Source organism: Corylus avellana, chromosome ca3 (assembly GCF_901000735.1).
Source record: "Corylus avellana chromosome ca3, CavTom2PMs-1.0".
Taxonomy (NCBI): domain Eukaryota; kingdom Viridiplantae; phylum Streptophyta; class Magnoliopsida; order Fagales; family Betulaceae; genus Corylus; species Corylus avellana.
This window is the reverse complement of record NC_081543.1, coordinates 30,893,120-30,898,187: the sequence shown is the minus strand read 5'-3', so window position 1 is coordinate 30,898,187 and position 5,068 is coordinate 30,893,120.

Genomic DNA, 5,068 nt, shown 5'->3' with positions numbered 1-5,068 from the left:
AGTTTGAGGGGGGATATTGTCAATTGAGTGATAATGATAATTTGAGGGGATTATGTGGACTCCCCCTCCCCTTTTTTTTTTAGCCAATTAGAGGGAAGGGGGAGGGGATTGAGAAATTGACTCACAATTAGGGGTGTTTCATGAGTTCAGCCGTTCATGGTCAGTTAAACTTGATTCCGTCTTATTTCAAATAATAAATGAATTATTTGTGAATATAATAATTTGTTCGAATATTAAATGAGACATATTCGTATAAACTCAGCTCAACTTAAATAAACCTTGTGAGCTTAGCTTGTATAAATTCGACTTAACACATTTTGCTTGAATAGTTAGCTCACTCGTGTCTTTATATAAATATACAAAATAAGTTTTATAAATATAAGAGGTTACTTAAATATGGGTGCAAAGGTACTCATGTATACGTACGCATGTGGACAGCATTATATGACAGAAGACTAATATAGGCAACAAGTACATTTTAAGGCTAATATTTTAGTACTAGTTCGTACGTTATATTATGTTACTAGTTACTAGTTATAATATGTTATCATTAGGTGGACAGCATTATATGACAGAAGACTAATATAGGCAACAAGTACATTTTAAGGCTAATATTTTAGTACTAGTTCGTACGTTATATTATGTTACTAGTTACTAGTTATAATATGTTATCATTAGACTACTAGTTATTATGTTACTAGTTTTTTTTTTTTTTTTTAACGGAAATCTGAGCATTTTATTGATTAAATATTCGATTCAAGCATAAAGCTCTTACAGAGTAGAGCAAAAAGTTCTTACAGCACAAAGTTCTGCAAAATCATAGCCACATGCTATGGGGTTACAAAGTTATAGATACAAACAAAAATTTTTACAATCAAGTGATATTTATGATTTTAATCTTCCGCTAACTTATGTACAAATACAGTTAAAGAGCATATCTGCTCCCAGTAGACTAGATCTGAGACACGGGTAGCCAAATTTTCTAACAAAATTTATTTAAACCGGCCGTGAAAAATAACACCTTACACCTAATTATTCATCATCGTTCATGAGGGCAAGTCTAAAGAGAAGAAACCTCTTATTATTTAAAACAAAATGCACAAATAAACAACTAGCAAGCAGCAACAGTAGCCGGGGAGGAGATGAATGACACAACACGATGGAAGGTGGACAGATGTATAGCGAAGACGCTGAAGTTGCTAATTTGGTTAGGGAACACTTACAAACATTTAAAAAAAAAAAAAAAAAAAAAAAATCCAGAAGGGGAGGAAAGTAGAAAGGGAAGGGGAGAGGAGGAGGGTACAGAGATCTGTTATCTGAGGAGAAGGTAATCTAGAATTACTGCCATTAATGAACAATTAACTTTTTTATTTTTTATTTTTTCCTCTGGAAATTAAAGCATGATTTGCTTTCTATTATGTTACTAGTTAATGTGTTAGTATTGTTAATATGTTACTTGTTAATAAATAATTATAATATGTTAGACTTATATGGTACTAGTTAATATGTTACTAGTTACTAATTATAATATGTTACTAGCTAGTTATTATGTTAATGGTTAATATGTTAATACTAGTTATTATGTATTTAGTTAACATGTTACTCTTTTTTTTTTTTTAAATAAAAAGGCCAGGGAGACCAATTGTAGCTATCCTACCTGAACATGACCATAATAGCACTTACCCGCTTGTTAATAATATGTTATTCTTATTAGTTAATATGTTAATAGTTAATAACTATAATATGTAGACTTATATGTCGTTACTAGTTAATTATTATGTTACCAGTTAATATGTTAGTACTAAATAATATGTTACACTTAATAATAATATGTTAATACTAGTTAATATATTACACTTTTTTTTTTTTTTTCCTAAGCAATATACTGGGAAAGAGGATAGAGGAAGAAAACATCACACCAAAACACAGAAAAGGATTGGCCAACGCAACATTTAGGAGTGAAAAGAAAGTTATGGTTAACGGTTATTGGCTAAAACGGCTAACTAGTTAGCGGTTTTAGTGTTGTAACCACCTAGGCGGTTAGTACATTTTACTCCGCTAATCTCCTAGCGGTTAATAACCCTAATAAGCGTGCTTTTTAAAATTATAAATAAATAAATAAATAAAGTTATTTTTTTTTTAATAAAAAAAAAACTACATCTTTTTTTGATAATATGATAATATCCTACTACATACGACATTATATATATATATAATGTCGTATGTAGTAGGATATTATCATATTATAAAAAAAAAGATGTTTTTTTATATTAAAATTTTTTTTTTCTCTCTCTCTCTCTCTATATATATATATATATATATATATATAAACACAAAAAACGACGTCATTATTTTATGTATTTATATATATATATATATATATATATATATATATAAATAAAGTCGTTCAGCAGTTAGTATGGTAACCGCTTGCCTTTTCGCCCCTGCCAACAATAAACTCATTACAACCAATTTAGTGTAGTAATAACTAAATCTTGGCCAAAAAGCCAAGAGAAATGGCATTTTTATTTATATATTTTTTTATTCGATATGTCCGCACAAGTGGTAGGAAAACTGAAGAGAAATTTAAATTAGTGACATCCACTTCATGAAGCATGGTTCTCAACCGATTGTCGGCTTCTCAACCTTCTTGTAATAAAGATGGTAAGACCCCAAGGGTTTCATAACAGACTCATGGCAGAAGCACTCCACAACGACATAGATTACATTGATAAGGGTACTAGTAACAGCATCATTCTCGTATGTCCAAATCCCCGTAGCTGAGATCAAATAATAATTATTATTAATAGAGAAGTGCTTAATTTTGACCATCTTGATTTGATTAAATTAATTATTTACTAATTTTGTTTGGCGTTAGCTAATTATGCGTTAGAGAATAATAGTTTATAAATTATAAGTGCTAATTAAGTTATTAAAAGAAGAAGAAGAATATTTTTCGTTCTAGTGGCACAAAAATATAATAAAAAAGAAGAAGAAGAAAATTAAGTTTGCTGGCTTTCACGTAAAAGACAACTTAAAATAATAATAATAATAATAATAATTTCAAACTTCCAGGTCGAAGACGAGCTTGCAAAAGGCGTGAGACACAAGAAGAATTTAGAAAAAAAAAAAAAAAAAAAAAAGGGAAAATTTTGTTGGCTTTTAAGTAAAAGACAATTTAAAAAATAATAATAATAATAACTTCAAACTTCCAGATCGAAGAGGAGCTTTCAAAAGGCATGAGAAACACATGAAGGATTAAAAAAAAAAGAAAGGAAAATGTGCTTTCGAAGATTCTTTTTCCAAAAATTTGATTTCAAACTAATGCATGCATTACATCATGTAACCTATTATTTTAGTAATGTAATCTATTATTTTAGTAAATAAAGTATGAGGTGAGGGGACGATGATGTATCAGTTTTCAACTATATTTTTTTTTTAGAAAAATCTTGATAAAATCTGCATTTTTATTAAAAAAAATCATTGTGATTTGGGTATAACGGTACAAAACCAGTGACTACGCACGCCTAATTGTTGATTTGAGATCCTGCAAGTAAGTCGGAATAGACCAATTTGTTCGATAACCCGCTTGGTTTAACTCGACTCGTATTATTAAAAATTACTTATATAAATTTAAGAATATTAGTAATAAAGTAATATATGTAATATAAATTACTTAATATTTATATTTATATTATAGATAAATGTCTAGAGGTTGTTTTCAAATTCGGGCTTGAACTCTACTCGGATCATACATTAAAGAATTTAATAGCATAGCTCGAGCACGAGTTGAGGCCGGCTCGGCTTGAATAGCATTGTGAACGAACTCAACCTCGAGCTTGACTCGAATAAGCATTTTCGTAAATGAGCCACTCTTCAAATCCTAAAGCTTGACTCGACCCTACTTAATTACAACCCTACCTGCAAGCAGGGGTGGACTTGATGCTTTGGGAGGACGAATGTCCCCCCAAAGTTTTTAAAATTTCCTCCAAAGTGTATGGTTTTTCCAAGTTTGCCCCTCTAAAATATTATATTTGTCCCCCCAAATAATATTTTTGTTCCATTTTGCTCCCCTCTTGGCTCTTCCAGCAGAGAAACCTACAAAGCTCCTAGTCTTTTTTTGAGGTCATAGACAAGATGGCATAGCAGGCTGCAAGTGCAGTGACAGCTTTTCTTCAGCTGCATAGAGAAGTACGAAAACTTAAAAAAAAAAAAAAATCACAAAAAATCTAACTTTGTAAATAGTTTTCAAAAATTGAAGTTTTTAGATAGAAATATTGTATAAAAAAGTTATAATTTGTCAAAAATGTCTCCATATAGACCATACTCGTTGGCTTCTAATGAGATCTCTAATTTGGTTTTAGATTTTGAAGCTACTTTACTTGGCTTTGAACTCTATCTAGACTCTAGCGTCATGTCTCTTCTGTGCTGACTGCCATCAAACTCATCACCTAAATGTCTCTTCTCATGTTATCTTCCTCTCCTCTACTCAGATTATAACAAATGAAAGTTATTGTTCTTTGGATTCAGCCTCTCATTTTATTGTTCATTGCTCAACAGCTAAAAAAGTTGAAGCTTTTTTCTCTCTTCACTGCGACTCTGCCATCAAACCTACAATTACAAAGCTCCTGTGAGGAATTTGGCACTCTGTAAGGCTTTATCTGTTTATTTTATTTTATTTATTTATTTATGTTGTATATCGTGTAGAGAACCAACAAGGTTCTTGGGAGAGTCATAGATTTCTTTCTTTTTTGTTTTTTTCCTACAAGGGCCAAGCCTATCTGACTATAGCAATTTTTTTTTAAAATTTTTTAAAGAAGGTAACCTTTTATATTTTTTCCATAAAATGACTAGAACTATCGTTACCCACATGATTTGCTTTAGTTTTGCAAGTTGTCCTTGTGTATTATGATTAATAGATATTCTAAAATAAGTTTATAGACATATAACTTTTGTACACATTAATAACTACTATGAAATTAAATTTGAGAACTCTTTGTTTTTATTTTACATAAATATGCACAAACGTACATATATAGAGAAATTATATGTATCTATGTACCTTCCC